The sequence below is a fragment of the Crocuta crocuta genome, unplaced genomic scaffold (assembly GCF_008692635.1).
Source record: "Crocuta crocuta isolate KB4526 unplaced genomic scaffold, BGI_CrCroc_1.0 scaffold24, whole genome shotgun sequence".
NCBI classification, from domain to species: domain Eukaryota; kingdom Metazoa; phylum Chordata; class Mammalia; order Carnivora; family Hyaenidae; genus Crocuta; species Crocuta crocuta.
The window spans coordinates 13,397,410-13,415,772 of record NW_027530974.1 but is presented as its reverse complement, the minus strand read 5'-3'; the positions used below and the strand labels follow the sequence as shown (position 1 = coordinate 13,415,772).

Sequence of the window (18,363 nt, the reverse complement as noted above, 5' to 3'; positions counted from 1 at the left end):
TGGGTGAGCCTGGAGGGCCGGGGGGGGGGAGGAAGGAATTTGCTCATTTCCAAGGTTTGGAGAACATTTTAGTGTTGCATTCCCTGAAGAGGACAACGGATTGGCCTTTTTGGCGATTGAAAGCCTTTCCTGCTGGGTGTTGGGGACAGTGATGTCCCCTGATGAACATTCTTTCCCTGAGGCGATGGCAAAGCCACATATTCCCTTTCCTTTTTTCCTCTTTGTGTTGTCTGTAATCAGATTCACTTTTTCTCCTCGTAGCACTTCTCTTGATATGTCTCCAAGTGGGGCAGGGTGGAGGGAAGACCTCACTGGGTGCATTGCTTCTGTAAGGACCTGTCCTCATCCCTGAAGACACAGAGCGAAAGCCTTCAAGTCATTTGTTAAGAAACACGTAACTGAGTACAAAAGGCAGACTTAACAGTGGATTGTGATGCCTCTAAAAGGTGCTAATTAGCAACATGGGTAAATGTGCTAAGGGAACACATAACAGAGGTGACCAGGAACTGGGGACTTTTGAAGGGTGATTAGGGGTTCAGCAGTGTGAAATGAGCCAAGCAACTTTACAGCATAGGAAATTAAAAAAAAAATCATGAGAACTCCAAAAACATGCCAAACTTATGGACAGGACCCAATTTTTGTTTGGGGGGGATTTACAGACGATTCTGGGAGGTAAACAGGAGCCAGGACCAGAAAGGCTCTGGATGCCAGGCGAGGGGAGTTTGGGCTGTGCCTATAGGCTAAAAAGAACCTTAGCAGGATTTTCACTAGAGGAAAAAGACAGACTTGCATTTTTTGGAAAGTCATTCTGCTCATGTGGGAGATGAAATTGAGGATCAGAGAAAAAGAGACCGGAAGCAGGCCGACCTAGACCAGTTGCAAGGTTACAGCATAAACGAGGTGAGAAATGGTCATGCTCTGACTCCAGTGGCTGAGGAAATACCATAGAGAGCAGAGAACAAGTTGAGAAATATTTAGAATGTCAAAAGTCCAACGGACTTGGGAACTGGTTAGCTGGAGGGAATGGGGATTAAGAGGGTAGAGTCTGAAATGATTCCTTAATCTTACCTTTCGTACTTGGGCTTTTTTACATTTAGATCAATTATCTACTCTGGGAAGAATGGGAACACAAAGAGGAAGAGGTAGCAAATGCTCAGACACAAATGAGAGCAGGCTCTCACTATTCTGGGTTCGAATCTGTACAGGAAATCACATTTACTTAACCATTCTAGTCCACCGTTTGGTTTACCATAAGAAATAACAGGCAAAGAATTGAAAGTTAATAAAGACACAGGACACCTGGCTGGCTCAGTCAGAGGAACCTGCGACTCTTGATCTCGGGGTCATGAGTTCAAGCCCCACGTTGGGTGTAGAAATTACTTAAATAAATATTAAAAACATAATAAAGTGGCGCCTGGGTGGCTCAGTCAGTTCAGTGTCTGATTCTTGAACTCAGTTCAGGTCTTGATCTTGGGGTTGTGACGTCAAGCCCCACCTTGGGCTTCCCACTGGGGGTAGAGCCTACAAAAAATAAAATAAGATAAATAAAAGAGCCAAGTACAGAGAAATCATCCATAGTCCTATAGTATATGCATATTGAAATTTCCCTCTTAATGCAGGGGATGGCCCAGGTTATCCCACAAGCTTCCAAAAACCAATCACATCTGTGGTTCTCCCAAGAAATAACAGGGCTCACCTTCTCCAGAAAGCCTCTACGGCACATATTACACCCCTTTATATTGTATACTTACTTGCTCACATTCTCCAATCTTCTCTTATGTTCCCATCTCTTCTCTCCAAATAAAAAATAAACTTTCCAAAGTCAGAGACCATGTTGCCTACTTATCACAGCCTCCCCAAAGCTCCAGAGTTCAAAAAACTTGGAAGTGCCCAATAAATGTTTACTGTTGAATATTTCACCAAAACTGTAATGCCCCATTATTTAGACTATTGCCAGCCACTTAGTCTCACTATCCTCTCCAATTTCATTTTGGAACGCTATTATTTTTCCTCTTGCAGTATCCAAATTCATCCCCGGCTCCCGTCCTATCTCCAATTCAGCCTGGCTGTTTGGCTTTGTCGTTTCTGCATTCTCATAGTCCCTGCCACTTGAGCCACTTCTTTTCTTAATAAAAATTGTAGGGGCGCCTGGGTGGCTTAGTTGGTTAAGCGTCCGACTTTTGCTTAGGTCATGATCTTGTGGTTTGTGGGTTCGAGCCCCACGTTGGGCTCTGTGCTGACTGCCAGCTCGGAGCCTGGAGCCTGTTTCAGTCTGTGACTCCCTCTCTCTCTGACCCTCCCCTGCTCGCGCTGTCTCTCTCTCTCTCTCCTAGAAATAAATAAAACATAAAAAAAAAAAAAGAAAAAAATTGTATATACTTAAGGTGCACAACATATTTTGATACGCATATTCATTTTGAAACGGCGACTACAGGCAAGCTAATTAACATACCCATCACTTCACATGGTTACAACCAGCCACATTTTTTGGAGTTTTTGTTCCATGTTGTCTTGTTTTCTGGTGATGTCATTTGTATATCTTGTCCCTCCTGATTAGATTGAAAGTTTTATGGGGCCATGATTTGTCTCATACTGAGGCAGGCCTTGGCAATGAGTCCAAGCTCTGGATGGGAATCAGATGTTTCTAATATTAGCGTTCTGAGTGACCATAAGCCGTTCATTTGACCCCTCTGGGCCTCACCTTCATCATCTATAAAACTAGAGGGTGAAATAAAATTATCGCCAAAGATATTTCTGGATCCAACGTGCTCTAATCCTACTCTGACCTTTGTATTGTGCTTCCTTGAGCCCGGCTCCGTGCAGGCCCCTAAGTAGACTTAAATGGACAATTGTTAAGATTTGCTAGGGCAACTTTCTTTATACCCATACGTTCTTTTTTTTTTTTAATGTCTATTTATTTTTGAGAGAGAGAGAGACAGAGTGCGAGGGGGGGAGGGACAGAGAGAGAGGGAGACACAGAATCCGAAGCAAGCTCCAGGCTCTGGGCTGTCGGCCCAGAGCCCGACGCGGGGCTCGAACTCACAAACCTTGAGATCCTGACCTGAGCAGAAGTCGGACGCCCAACCAGCTGGGCCACCCGGGCGCCCCAATATCTGTTCATTATTCATTTATAAATATGGTCTTCTTTATCTGTGATCTCTAATGATACCTTTTAATAGTGTTTAAAGCACAGTCATCATAAGATCACTGAATCCACAAAACAACCAAGATCAAGACCGGTATTACGGTCCTCACTTTTTCAACATGAAAGTAAATATAAAGAGGTTAGGATTTGCTCAAGGTCATACAGAGAGTAGGGCCTCAGAGCCAGAAGTCAAGTCCAAGGCTCCTGGCCCCACAGCCCTTGTGCAGGCTACCTCCCTGGTTTCCAAAATGTGATCCAAGGCACATCATTCCATGCAATGTTACTAGATATGGCTGGGAAGAAAGGGAGGGTTGGGCAAAATAAATTCGGAAATTGCCAACTCACACAAGATAACTCGATCACCGTAGGATTTTTTCAATCTCAGAAAGGCATATAGTTTGCCAAACTTATTTGGCCACAGAGGCCTTTTTTTTTTTTTTTTTAAAGGGACTTGTATCCATAGAACAGCCTGGAAGACATGCTTCACCCAATATGATGAATTTATGTTTCAGAAATGATTGCTGACTGACAATAATTCTTACCTAAGTGACTGAATACTTTATGTGAAGTTTCTAATTTTATATAGGTCTGCCTTCGTGTGTAGGGGGAAGGGAATAATGAGGAGGGATGTAAAAAATAATCTTTGACTGACATCAGGTTTATAAATAACTACAAGCCAGTGTGTTGAGAAGTTGGGGGCTTCCACTGAAAGAAGGTAAAGCAGCTATTTCAAGCTGACTGAGATTTGCAAGAGTATTTTAAAACACCCTAGGAGGTAAACTCACAAGTAAGCAGCCTTCTTAAGAGTGAGTGATGTCAAGGGGACATTAGTTCTTTTTGTTATTCACTGCTTCCTGTCCCTGAATTTGCGGCCTTATTTGTCAAGCTTCGCTAAAATGCCCTGGTAGAAACCAACGACAATAAAATGATGTTTTTAAAACCTCCTGGTTGTCAGTGGACCTCATTTGCACAAGTCACTGAAAGTCTCTGGTTCTTTGGATAATTTAGAATTTTTGGACTGTCACTGCTATTCTGCTTAGATTGTGTCTCGTGTTATTGAAAGAGAGCTGGCCCTGATTCAGAAACTCTGGTAAAGGAGCCAAGATGGGAAACCTGCAGTTCCTAAGAATAGAAGTTACTGTTTATAATAATACTGTACTCTGTGTCCTGTGGCTGGGGGGGGGGCGGGGGCGGGAATCTTCTGAGTGATCAACTAATCCACAGGAAACCATTATGAGGAAACTGAGGCAGAGAGATTCCAAGACTCCCTTAAGTTGGCAGGGTCTGGGGAAGGAGTTATATTAATCAGGACATTTTCTGTTACAAGGGAAAGAAGCCCAAATGAAAATGGATAAGGAGAGGAGGGGGCGCCTGCGCGGCTCAGTCAGTTAAGTGTCAGACTCTTGATNGTGTTATTGAAAGAGAGCTGGCCCTGATTCAGAAACTCTGGTAAAGGAGCCAAGATGGGAAACCTGCAGTTCCTAAGAATAGAAGTTACTGTTTATAATAATACTGTACTCTGTGTCCTGTGGCGGGGGGGGGGGCGGGGGCTGGAATCTTCTGAGTGATCAACTAATCCACAGGAAACCATTATGAGGAAACTGAGGCAGAGAGATTCCAAGACTCCCTTAAGTTGGCAGGGTCTGGGGAAGGAGTTATATTAATCAGGACATTTTCTGTTACAAGGGAAAGAAGCCCAAATGAAAATGGATAAGGAGAGGAGGGGGGCGCCTGCGCGGCTCAGTCAGTTAAGTGTCAGACTCTTGATTTCGGCTCAGGCTAGGAGTTTGAGCCCCGGGCTGCGGGAGCAGAGCCTGCCTGGGATTCTGTCTCTCTCCCACTCTCTGCCCCTCCCCCACTTACACCCTCCCTCTCTCTCTCCCCCTCTCTCAAAATAAATAAACGTAAAAAACAAACCAGAAAACCAAAAAAAATGTCTAACGGAAATAGAGGGAAGAGGGGTTTGGTTCACCCAGCTGAGAAATCCAGACTCAGAGTCCCAGGGCTATAAATGGTGTCATCTTCCTACCCTCCCCCCTTCCTTCTCTCTCTCTCTCCATTCACCTTTGCATTTCTCTCTCGCATCAGCCTCTCCATGCAGCCAGTGAGCACAGTTCCAAAGAGAACTCTTTGTTCTCACCTTGAGTTGGGGGGTGGGGGGTGGGTTAGGACAGATTCGTTATCAGAAGGAGTGGAAGAACACAGGCAGCCAAAAAAGCAATAGGGATCACACCCACCACAGAAGCCAGAAGCCTTCTATCTGTTGGGGTAGGAGACAAATACCCTTTGGCCAATCAGAAGCCTACAGATTCCTCATTCCCTCTGCCTGGAGCTACCCGCGTTCAAACCCACTTGTACAGCTGATGTGTTCTCACACACAGGATGTGCACTGAGAGGCTGGTCGACCTCCCTACCAGACCCTTCCCGGTACCGCCCCACAAAAACACGGCCTATCTCCTGCAAAATTGTAACATCCGCCAAGCGTATGTTGGATTTTTTTTCCTAAAACCTCAATGTTTCTAAAACTCCAGATTCACCCACACCGTCACAGAAACCCAGCACCATCTCCCTTTCCAATCCTGCGCGTGCACACACATACACGTGCGCGCGCACACACGCACACAGTAAAACACAAAACAATCCAGACATTAGCAGTTACGCTGTGACCGAAATCTAGTGGATTGTTAATTTCCAGATGTTTGTCTCCCCTTCAATTGTCAAGCCCTCGTTGAGAAAAACGCACATTTGTTCAACATTTATTAAGAATGCAAAATGAGGGGCTCCTGGGTGGCTCAGCCGGTTAAGCGTCTGACTTCGGCTCAGGTCATGATCTCACGGTTCGTGGGTTCGAGCCCCACGTCGGGCTCTGTGCTGACAGCTCAGAGCCTGGACCCTGTCTTCAGATTCTGTGTCTCCCTCTCTCTCTGAACCTCCCCTGCTCACGCTGTCTCTCTCTGTCTCTCAAAAATAAACTTTAAAAAACGTTAAGAAAAATAATAATAAAAAAATAAAAAGAATGCAAAATTAAAAACACAAACCTTGTCTTTGAAGTGCCCCTTCTGTGCAGAGCCCTAAGAATTTCACCCCTTGTAGACGGAATGTCCAGGAAGACAAAAGAAGTGGGAAGACACTGGCAGGTAGAAGGGGGGGCTGCAGGCTCTACTCAGCTGAGGGCTGGCCAGGACTTGCTCTGGTCTTGAGCCTGACGGCAGGTTGGGCCGAGGCCCCCATCCCTTAACCCTAAACGCTGGCTACCCATCCCTCAGCCCCACGCCCCACAGGTGCCTAGGGCCCAGAAGTTCAGCCCCCTCACCTTTTTGTTTTTCTTTTCTCCCCTTCTAGCTTTGATTTGTTCGCTAGTTCACCCATCGATTCACTTATTCACCCAGAGAGCACCCAGTAACTGTGGACAGTGCTCCCCGCCCCCCCACCCTCTTCCTTCCTGCAGTCCTACCCCAGCAATGTAGACCTTCTGTTGCCTGAAGCCAACTGGCCTCACAGCAGCCCGGGAGGGAACAGGAGAGAACTGACTGAAAGCAAAATCCACAGAGCTTGAGACAAGGCAAAGGGACCCGGATTATCGGAATCTGGCCTTTGTTATTACAAAATGACGGTGTTTTTATGTCTCCGTGTGTGTGCGTGTGTGTGCGCACATAAGATAAGGGAGTACAGGGCTTCCAAACTGTGTCTCGTATCTAGAGAATTTGGGGCATTTCTGATGCTAGGTAAATATAGATACCAGGAGAAAAACTATAAAACCAGGGTGACTGTTTAACACAGTCTGGCTTCGTGGCAGGATTATGCTGGGAATCTGAAGCCTTGAGGTTCAGTTTCAGCTTTTTGTGCCCTTGGCCAAGTCACTTAGCCAGGCCTCACTTTTCTTCATTTGTGAGAAAAGGAACCAACCTAGATGAGCCCTAAAGACGCTTCAGAATCTGATATTCTATGATTACATGGAAAACAAGGTAAATCTTGGTCATCTGTGATCACACCAATTTTATACAACATGCTTAACGTTGTTGTAAGTTTTTAGTACAGTAGTAAATTCTTAGTGCCTGAACTATGGACATGGTTAACGCAGTGTTCGTAGACTCACAGTCTAAGACATCTTCAGCAGAAACTGAGAGAGAGAAGGAGAGAGAAAGAGAAAGAAGGGAGGGAGGGAGGGCAGAAAGGGACAAACATTAGTCACAGCTTAAGCTTTGCACGCCCTGTGTGGATCGATAGTTGTAACAATAAGACTCGGGTCCCAGTTGGTAGAGGGAACCCATTACTCTCCGGCCACCTAGGACCTGGGTCCCCTGGGGTTCTCTCAACGTAGGCGACCAGGGACACAGGGAGGAAGGAGGCTGGACTTTCTGAAGTTGCTACAGAGCCAAGCTTTGGCCCTTTCTCAGCCATGTCACCATGTCTGCAGCTGTGCAAGATGTTCCCGGGTGTCAGGCAGAGATGATCAGAATCACACTCCCTACACTTACAAAGGCCCCAGCACTTACCTAGCAAAGTATCTACCCCATGGTAGAGAAACTGCTTCTTAAATAAATGAATGGAATTTGGCCCTCTGCCAATTATCATTTTGTTCACAAATGATTCTCTGCATCTGGAGTGCTCCTTCAAATAGGTCAGCTCCCACCAAGCATTTGCAATCACAGAGGAAGTGAAACCGTGTGACAAGTGGCATTTAAAAGACCTCCATTTTGCTTTCCAGCCAGCGCTTGTCTGAGGAAATGCCCAAAGAAGAGAGGACACGACGAAAAATTACTGAAACACTTTAGTCAGGTTAACACGCCAGACGCTTACATATGGTGAGTCTAAAACTCGAGACCAGTATAGATATATTCATCTGACAAATGGTAGTTGTCGGCTGCTGTTAGGGACTGAACGGCGTCCCCTCACGAAAAATTAAAGTGTTGAAGCCCTAAGCCTCAGTACCTCAGAGTGTGCTTGTATTTGGAAGGAGGATCTTCACAGAGGTAATTAAAATGAGGTCGTTGGGGTGAGCCCTAACCCCAATACTAATGGTGTCCTCATAAAAAGAGGAAATTTGGACAAAAACACACAAAGGAGGCAGACCGTGTGAGGACACAGAGAGAAGGTGGCCATCTTACAAGCCAAGGAGAGAGGCTTCGGAAGAAACTACCTCAGCGGACACATCCTGAACTTTGAGCTTCCAGAACTGTGGAGAAATACATGTCTTTGTTTAAGCGCTCTGTCATTGGTGCTTTGCTATGGCAGCCCTAGCAAATATAGCTGCCTTGCCAGCTAGACCTTTGATATATGAAAATGAAGCTGACTAACTTTAACATAACAGAAGGGCCCAATAGTTGGGTTGTTTTGGTAGTAAGGGGATAGGTTGTGTGGATCTACTCTCGCATCGGCTTCCTCTGGGACATGAGTTTGCCTGATGAGGTAAGATCAGGATCCTCTGTAGGTGATACTCCCAGCCCGTGGTCTCTTAGCCATGGTCTTTCTGGGGGGCATGGGGATGGAGAGTGGGGTGGGGAAAGGTAAGAAAGGAAGCTTCCCACTTTCCAGTATTGTGGCCCAAGGATGGGTCCAAGATATCCATCCCGACCAAGGACTTAAGAAAACTACCTTGTTCCTCTGTAGCTTTCTTGCTATACTCCTGCTTTTTTCCCAAGAACTAGCAACCAGCCATTGGCTATTTGAGGCATTTTTTTCCTGCTAACGAACAGAAAGGAAGAGTTTCAAAAATATAGAATTACAGGGGTGCTTGGGTGGCTTAGTCGGTTAAGCGTCCGACTTTCGCTCAGGTCATGATCTTGCGGTTTGTGGGTTCGAGCCCCGCGTCGGGCTCTGTGCTGACAGCTCAGAGTCTGGAGCCTGTTTCGGTCTGTGACTCCCTCTCTCTCTGACCCTCCCCTGCTCACGCTGTCTCTCTCTCTCTCCTAGAAGCCTGGGGCCTGTTTCAGAGCCTGTGACTCCCTCTCTCTCTGACCCTCCCCTGCTCACGCTGTCTCTCTCTCTCTCCTAGAAATAAATAAAACATTAAAAAAATTTTTTCTTTAAATTAGAATTACATTCTCTGCCTACAACTGTTCTCTTCCTACCAATTTTTAAATAAAGAAGCCGCCAAAGTATCTGATTTTTCTGGATTAATAGATGGGCATATGCTGTGATAGAATATTATTTAAGCACTATTTAATTTTTTACAATAGTTGACAATAATTTTAAAAGCCCACCGTGTATGGCCCCAGAAGTAACTCTTATTTACCCACAGCTCAAATTATTGTCTAGGTGAAGGGAGGCACTTAATAAAATACCCCTTTCTCAAATCTGCGGTCAAGGTTGACCACAGATCATTTGCTGCCCTTTTTAGGTAGTTAATTGGCCTACATAGTTAGAGTTCTACCATTAGAATATCATTCTTGAAAAGAAAATGTATCCCTTTGGGATAAGGCACTCTGAGATCTGGGAATCTATTTTTAAATGAAAGTTCTATGAAAGAGTTTTAAAACCATTATTAATCATTAATATGTTAGCATGAATTAAGTATTAGAGATTAGCAAGCTAGACTTCTAGCAAGGTCTAAGGCAACAAAACGAGGGAGTGTTGATATGTATGCAAGATTCTTACACTTTAGAACAGGCAAGAATTTTTAGGGCACTTGTTTGAAATGCTGATTCCTGGCCACTAGCCTAGAATTCTCCTTTATTAGGTCGAGGGTGGGCTTCAGGAGTCTGCCTTTGAACAAGCCCTCCAGGCAGTTCTTCTGCTATAAATCTTGTCCTGAGCAGTCTGGAGAAACACTGGCCTATGTGATGCTTCACCCCCTCCTGGTTCTCTGTCTCCTGTGTCCCAGGCCTTTCAAAGATGGATTTCCTAGGAGCATCTGGGTGGCTCAGTTGGTTAAGCATCCAACTTCTGCTCAAGTCATAATACGCGGTCCATGGGTTCGAGCCCCACGTCGGGCTCTGTACTGACAGCTCAGAGCCTGGAGCCGGCTCCAAATTCTGTATCTCCCTCTCTCTGTTCTTCTGCTGCTTGTGATCTGTCTCTCTCTATCTCTCTCAAAAATAAATGTTAAAAAAAACTAAGAAGAAAAAAAGATGAATCTCCTAAAAGCCCCATTTAGTCATCTAGAGAAATCCCTGGCTTCTAATGTCCCCAGGACCACAATCGCTCCCTATGGACCAGTCACACTGAAGTGGCCAGAAATGTATTGCTTACTGACATCTGACAGCAACTGGTTCTGTGTAAAGTGACATCAACAATTCTAGAATCTCTGCACTGTGGCTAGACTCTAGGTCAGGAGGTAGTCTGAGCCCGATATGGAGTCTGTGTCAGGTTCTGCCTGGGAAAGCTCAGCCCCACATCTGGGGAAACCAGCCTTTAGAGAAGTGGGGATTTTTAGGAGCCCCAGCAAGAGAAGGTAAATGAATGCCAGAGATTTCTTTTAGGTGAGCCCTGCTTTAGAGACAGTTACTGTTCTTTGTAGTTATTCTTTTCTGGAAGGTACAACGTATTAAAAATTCCTTTTGGGCACCTGGGCGGCTCTGTCCGTTAAGCATCTGACTTCAGCTCAGGTCATGATCTCACGGTTGGTGAGTCTGAGCCCTGCATGGAGCTCTGTGCTAACAGCTCAAAGCCTGGAGCCTGCTTCAGATTCTGTGTCTCCCTCTCTCTCTGCCCCTCCCCTGCTAGTACTCTGTGTGTGTCTCTCTCTCAAAATAAATAAACATAAAAAATTTTTTTAATATCTTTTACATCTCAGCTTTCTTATCAATAAAATGAAGTTAACACATGCTCTAGTATGAGTTTGGATTTTTATACTGAAAGTATAAAAATCAACTGAAAGGAAAAGCAGAAAATAAACACAGGTATCATTGTAGATAATCCTTCAAAAGTGATACAGATATATTCCTGGAATTTTGACTACAGTAAGCAGATTCTGCATAGACAACTAGCTTTTCCTAACTTCTCATTTGAATACTGAAAATGCATTCTTCTGGAAAATGATTTCAGTATAGACTTTTGTAATAGCTTCTTCATAGCCAACCTCTAAGTACCTAGCCCACCGTTCTAATCTGCTGTCCTAAGGTACACATAGCCATTCCTTTCCTCAAAACCTGACATTATGCCCTAATTCACTAAAAATGTGTACGATGGGGGCACTTGGGTGGCTCAGTTGGTTGAGCGTCAACTTTGGCTCAAGTCATGATCACGTGGTTCGTGGGTTTGAGCACTGCGTCTGGCTCTGTGCTGAGAGAGCTCAGAGCCTGGAGCCTGCTTCGGATTCCGTGTCTCCCTCTCTCTGCCCCTTACCCTTCACACTGTCTCTCTCTCACTCTCTCTAAGGTAAATAAACATTAAAACAAATATTTAAAAAGGGGGAGATAATAAAAATATATAAAATCTTGTAAAAATAACAAAAACAAAACACTTTTAATCCCCTTACCTTCCTTCCTACAAAAACTATTCTTCGATAGAGTTGCTAGGAAACAGTATACCTCCCTCTCCTTCTTACCCCCAGCTCTCTTGGTTTCTAACTTTTCGCTCAACACCCTGATTTCCAGAGCTCAAAGCCATATGTGGCTACCACTCATGGCTACCATTTTCAACAGCACACCTCTACAGACTCAAGCAGAGTCCTATTACTTATGTGCACTTGAGCCCAAGATCATAAATGACCGCCATGACCAGGAAATGTGGGATCCGGGTTAAGAGTTCACCTTTTGCTTCGCCTGAGACTTTCCTGGTATTGAAAACTGAGAGTCCCGCATCCTGGAAAACCGCCCGGTGCTGGACCAACCGTGAAGCCTGGTCACCCTAGGTGAGGACGTTTGGGACTGCAAGGTCCAGGAAGCCAGAGCTTCCATTCCTAACCGTGCAGAAGGGCAGAAGAGGCCCTCAGTAGATATTCTCAGAGGGACAGAACCCACGAACATCCGCCGAACAAAGCCCGCCCTCCCTCTTGCCCCTTCCTCTGAACACTTGGGTGAAAGGCATGACCTAAATCCCAAGATATCAGTAGCCACCATGATGCTCGGGGCCTCTCTGGTCCACAAAGGAGTCTTTTTCCAACCGAAGTTACCTTTCCAGGACTCACAGGACACTCTTCCAGTTCTGGCCCGTCTTATAGCCAAAAGCAGAAGTCTCAGTACAGACACGGAGGCAAACCTGTCCAGCCTGCGGGTTCCCAGCCAGCTGCAGCGGAGGCTCATGGGAGCGGCACAACTTCCAAAATCCAACGTTAACAGGCTGTGAATTGCCACTTTCTCCGCTCATTGTCTGTGCTTCAGCAGCTCCTTTAACCCACTGTCATTCAACTTGGGGAGGAGAAGAAAGTGGGAATAACACCAGCTGCGAGGGGGCAGCTCACAACAAAGCCCCCTCCTCCCGACGCCCCCTCCCCTCCTACCCCACTTGCCCCCCAAAAGCACCAGGCATTCAGTTATACAGGACATATTTATACAGCCTACCCGATGCGAATTCAAATTTATTTCCAAGTCATTAGGGCCAATTACTCACCTTTGGGCCCTGTAATATCATTTGTTCCCTGCCAAACTGACTGCTTTTCCTGTCACAAATATGATAAATCCTGCGTGGCGCTGCTCAATCATCTTTAAACCGATTCAGGTTGTTGCTGGGTCGGGATGAATGAATGAACGGGCTGAGTCATGAGGTGTCGTTCTCATGGACGGTTCTCTCCACTTGAAGATAATTTGGTCCTACCGAGGGAAGAATTCTTATTTGAGAAGTACGAGTATGATACCGGGACCGTTTACTTCCTTTCGTTTAGCCAAGATTTGAAAGAATGCACATATTTTCTTTCGCCTCTATTTTCTGCCATGAAGGATCCTATTTTCTTTCTCCCCCCGCTTTCACAGATGTATTGAATTACACTCCATGTATAACACCCGGCTAGGATCAGAGGAAGTTAGGAAAACAATGATAAAATAGCCCCTGCCCTGTGGGAGATTGCAGTCTGCCTAAAAGACAAGACAGGCACACGGGGCGGGGGGAGGGGAAGAACCCCCATGGAAAATGTTCAACAGTGTCCGTGGTTCAGTTCCAAACTGGTTCAGATACTCTGCAAGTGTGTCCTGGACTGGCAGGATCAGAATCCGCTGGATTGAGACCTGCTAGAAATGCACATTGTGGGGCGCCATCCCAGAGCCCCAGATGGGGACCTGGGGCAATGCTCCCATCCATGGTCTACCGCGCCCTCCAGGGAATCCTGATGCTCACCCAGGTTTGAGAACCTCTGGTGTGGACGTTTTCGTTCAGAGGGGGTTGGGAGAGGAGTGTGGAAGACAGAAAGGAACATGAATGGACTGTGGCCCTGCCAGCTCCTAACCAGACTTTAATTTCCCAAATTACTAAGTAAATCTTTGTATAAGTAACTCTTTCCAACTACAGTGGTTTTTTAATTTTTTAATGTTTATTTTCGAGAGGGGGAGGGAGCGAGAGACAGAGCATGAGCGGGAAAGGGGCAGAGAGAAAAGGAGATACAGAGCCCGAAGGCGGGTCCAGGCTCCAAGCTGTCAGCACGGAGCCCGACATGGGGCTCGAACCACGGAGATCATGATCATGAGCTGAGCCGAAGTCAGACACTTAACCGACTGAGCCACCCAGGTGCCCCACAGCTACAGATTTTTTAAACCACTTGTGTTAGCAGGAATTTATTTGTGATGGTCTTAGCTCCTCTCATCGGGATGCAAGCCCCGTTAAGACGGTAACCTTGTTTCCACTTCCTTCCCTACTCTTGACAGTGTGTTGAAAATAAAAGCTGAACGTGTCTCCTGCCGTCCCAGGATTTTGTATTTGTCCGTGACTTACGAGATACATATGAAGGGCCTGTAATGCACCTGATATTGATATTGAAGGGAGTCGAGAAGTCACAGAAGAAACGAGCCTTGCTCTTAGGATCTGGTTGGAACAAAACACGTCCTCAAGAAAAATTAAGTAACAGCACAAGGTGGCTTATGGTGAAGTGCAAATAAAGATGTAGATTAGATTAATAAATCCCATAGGATTCAGAAAAGAGGGAGGGATCGTGTGGGTTCAGAAGGCTTCCTAGAAAGGGCGAGGCTTGACCAGGAATTTCCAAAAAGACCAAAGAGAGGCTTAGGCTGGCCCAGAATAATGTGGAAAGGGCAGGGCTAGAACAAAGGGACTGGACGGCCCGCGGCACTGATCTCTAGATTTGTAAGTATTCCGGGAGCCTGGGGTAAAAGCCATGCCACCACAAAGGTGCCCATGCAGGGAGGAGGGGTTGGAGTGTAGAATGGAGTATACATCGCGTCTGGAGAGCCGTGGATGCCGGCTTCACTTAGAACTTTTCCCGTAAGTGTATGCTTTGTTTTGTGTTCAGGGCAGGGCAGATAATGAGAGGAGAGTAGATGGAGAGCCTTGTGCAAGAAGGAATTGGAGGTGGGAAGGGAAAGAAAAACACTCAGAAGGGGCTCTTGCAGGAGGCTCAGACCTTCAGCTCCATTTGTGGGGTGCCTACTCTGACACACAGGGAGGGCTCTTCCCTGAAGGTGTAGTGTAGTGACGTCAGACAGGCTATTCTAAGGCGGCGCCTTGAATACTACCATGGAAGAGTTAGGGATGCCCAGCCTGGGCTATCGCGGAAGGTGTCCCAAAGGAAGACACACTAGACACACTATGTTGAAGGAAATGGAGTTAGCCAGGTGCAGAAGTTGGGGGAGGGAGATGCAGAGGGACAGAGAGGGTAGGAGGCACTGTAGGAATTGCAAGCAGACTGGTTACCTTTGGGCAAGGGAAAATGGTGGACTTGAACAAGGGACCTAAGTAAGGGGAGTCTTGGGGAGACGGGCAGGAGCGAGGTCATGAGGGAGGGTCTTATAGGAGGGAAGCTTAAGGCTTACTTAGGAGCTGTTAAGGGGTGGCGGCTGGCTGGCTCAGTCAGTAGAGCCTGAGACTCTTGATCTCAGCATTGTAAGTTCGAGCCCCCATGTTGGGCATGGAGCCTACTTAAAAATAAATGAAAGTTTAGGACAAAGAGGAAATCTTTGGGGGCGGCTGGCTGGCTCAGTCAGTACAGTATGCAACTCTTGACCTTGCGGGTATGAGTTTGAGCCTCGCATTGAGTGGAGAGATTACTCAAAAGTAGAATCTTAAAAAAGAAAGAGAGAGTTAGAAGGTATTAGGGAGGGTGATGTGTTTGTAGAAAGCACTCTGATGAGGGATTGAAAGGAGGGACTCTACCATGATGAAGGGTGAAAGGCTAGACCTGGTGGAGAGGACACCTGTGGGCATGTCACAAAGCTTTGAGTAGACCAGAAAGACTTGGTGACAATGGGTATGTGGGACAGGGGACAGGGAATGGTCAAGATAAAAAACAAACCGGGGTGTCTGACTGGCTCCGTTGGAAGAGCATACGACTCTTGATCTTGGGGTCTTGAGTTTGAGCTTCATGTTGGGTGTAGAAATTACTTAAATAAATTTTTAAAAAAACTTTTAGGAAGACATAAGAAACAAACGAACAAAACCACCTCAGCTCCATTGAGCTTGGGCAGCTCAGAGAAGGCTGTTACTGGGGAGAGGAATAGGGAAGTTGGGAGGGGAAACCGGTTTTTGGAGGGGAAACGGGGGTGGCGAAAAAGATGACTATTTCAGTTTTGGGACACGTTAAGTTTTCTCTCTTCAGCTGCTCTGTTTGGTTTCTATGGTTGCTCCTTCTTCCCTTAAAACTCAGTTTCGGTGCTCGAAAAGAGAGCCCAGTTTTGTATCTTGCACAAGATCTAGGTGCATCTATTTTTAAAACCGAAAACTACCCAAGAGTCTAAGGAATCAATAGACAACTGAGTTGTCCCAGATTTTAAGTGCCAGGAGCCAAGGTGAGGAGGTGAACCGAGAGAGGCTGTTTCAGTCTTGTCATCTCTGGCCCCAGCTCAAGGGAGGCTTGGGAACCTCACTTGATTGGCTAGACTTTTGTTTTTCTGAGAAGTCCTTACTCGGAGAAGCAGGGCCTCCCGACGGACCTGTCTGACTAGAATCACGGGTCTCTCGTCTCGGACCATCCTGGCTCAGCAGCCTAAAGAACAAGCTTTCAACACAGACACAGGCTCTTGCTCTCTCCGGGGGCAGGAAGCTCCCTACAGCCTCCCAGACATGCACTTACCTCAAGTAGTTTAGAATCTTCCTCCAGCTGGCGGCTGACGCTACCTGTCAGAGAGAAAATAGGTCAGCCCGACTCTCCTGATCGCTGAAGTGGAGAAAGTCCCCAGGTGCGGGGTCAAGGCAGGACAGGACAGCCTGACTGACCTTGGCTCCTCTCCACGGGAGGGAGGGGGTTAGAGTTGGAGCCAGTTGGAGTGGGGCCAGCTGACCTATCTGCCTCTCGACAAACTCTTTCAAGCTACCAGCCACGCTGCCTCTTAAAAAAAATTTTTTTAAGTTTATTTTTGAAGGAGAGAAAGGGACAGAGCATGAGCGGCAGAGGGGCAGAGAGAGAAGCAGACACAGAATCCGAAGCAGGCTCCAGGCTCCTAGCTGTCAGCACAGAGCCCAATGCGGAGCTCGAACCCACGAACCATGAGATCATGACCTGAGCCAAAGTCAGATGCTTAACCGACTGAGCCACCCAGGCGCCCCAACATGCTGCCTCTTGGACTCTCCCAAGTATGCAGGGGACCCCTGACTGGCCTGTTTAAACACAATAAATGTATCTTTGATTTCTTGGAGTCGAAATAACCCTACCTGAGTGACTTCCTCCGCAGGAAGGGAGCGTTGCTGAAAGATAAACTTCATCTAGGGTGAAGACCGACTTTCTTAGGCTGGGTTCTGACCGGAGTAGGGGCAGCTGCTCTCAGATCAGGAAGGGGCCCTGGCCTTACTCTCTCCCTTCTCTGCTTGGCCCCAGATTCATTCCGCTGTAAAGCTCCTTCCAATCCATTCCCTTCTCTGACTCTTCACCACTAGCCTCCACCTGTGGTTCCCACCTACTCCGAGATACCCCCAAAATTGGCCTTCTCGCCCTCATCCCTGCCTAGCTACAGTCCATTCTCTACAGTGAACAGAGACGTTCTTCCCACCAGGCAAATGTGGTTGGGGCCCTGTGGTGGACTGTCCACAGGGGTGGCCACCGGTACTTACTCCCATTCTCACATATACACGCTTCCCCTGGACGGGTGGGTTCCACTTCCCCTTCTCTCTCCTTTTTTTAAATGTTTGTTTGTTTGTTTGTTTGTTTTGAGAGAGAGTGTGAGCGGGGAAGGGGCAGAGAGGGAGGGAGAGAGAGAATCCCAAGCAGGCTCTGTGCTGTCAGCATAGAGTCCGATGTGGGACTCGATCTCAAGTGAGATCATGACCTGAGCCAAAATCAGAGGGCCCCTGGATGGCTCAGTCGGGTAGGCATCCGATGTCAGCTTAGGTCATGATCTCACAGTTTGTGAGTTTGATTGAGCCCCGCATTGGGCTCTGTGCTGACAGCTCAGAGCTTGGAGCCTGCTTTGGGTTCTGTGTCTCCCTCTCTCTTCCCCTCTCCTGCTTATGCTCTCTCTCAGAAGTAAATAAACACTTAAAAAAAAAAAAAAAAGCCAGATGCTTAAGTGAGCCACCCAGGCACCCCTACTTCCTCTTCTCTCAAATCTGGGCCTCATGACTTGCCTTTACCAAAAGAATGTGGTAAGAGGTACAAATGGTATTCTGGAATTTCTAAGCCCAGGGGTTAAAGGCTCAGCTTCTGCTTTCCTTCTCTTGGGAGTTAGCTGCCATGGACAGAAGTCTGGGCCAGATTACCAGATAAGAGACTAGATACGGAGGCAGAGGACCCGTCAGCCGCCACATGTTGGAGCACCAGGTACGTGACTGAGGCCATGCGAACTTTCCAGCTCTGGCGATCTTGGATCCTCCGGTCCCAGTTAAGCCACCCTAGCCCGTACCACATGGAATGGAGAAAACCATCCCCGTCAAGCTCTGTCCAAATCTCAGAATCATGAGCAGATAAACGCATGCCATTGTTTCAAGCCGCTAAGGTTTGGCGTGGTTTGTTACGCAGCAGTAGACAGACAGCTGACAACACGTCCTGCTCTTCAGATAAAGTCAGCTGCCCTTTAAGTAGTGCTGACTCGGCCCTTCTGCCTTCAGCCTCATCGCCCACCATTCCACTTAGTCTTCCCTCCAGGCCTTTGCACACTTATCCCACATCACCATCCTCCTTCTTAGACCAACTTCCTTCTCCCAGGAAGTACTTCTCCCGGGAAGTCTTTGATTCCGTGAGCCTA

At 46.9% G+C, this 18,363-nt stretch overlaps 2 long non-coding RNA genes across 4 annotated transcripts in view; one reads left to right on the top strand and one right to left on the bottom strand.

Moving 5' to 3' along the window:
- Positions 1–1,075: 1,075 nt before the first annotated feature.
- On the bottom strand, positions 1,076–16,343 carry LOC144236380 (uncharacterized). The gene is made up of 4 exons (XR_013336505.1): positions 16,260–16,343; positions 12,638–12,837; positions 12,201–12,435; positions 1,076–1,521 (listed from the first exon to the last, which is right to left on the bottom strand). It is a non-coding gene; the product is annotated as an uncharacterized LOC144236380 (long non-coding RNA).
- LOC144236381 (uncharacterized) overlaps positions 14,260–18,363 on the top strand; it is a 64,003-nt gene continuing 59,899 nt past the window's right edge. For 2 of the 3 annotated variants that reach the window (XR_013336506.1, XR_013336507.1), the window contains exon 1: positions 14,260–14,317. This is a non-coding gene — a long non-coding RNA (uncharacterized LOC144236381). Of the gene's footprint in view, positions 14,318–17,858; positions 17,940–18,363 lie in introns of those variants that run through there. The other variant, XR_013336508.1, reaches the window with a different exon arrangement.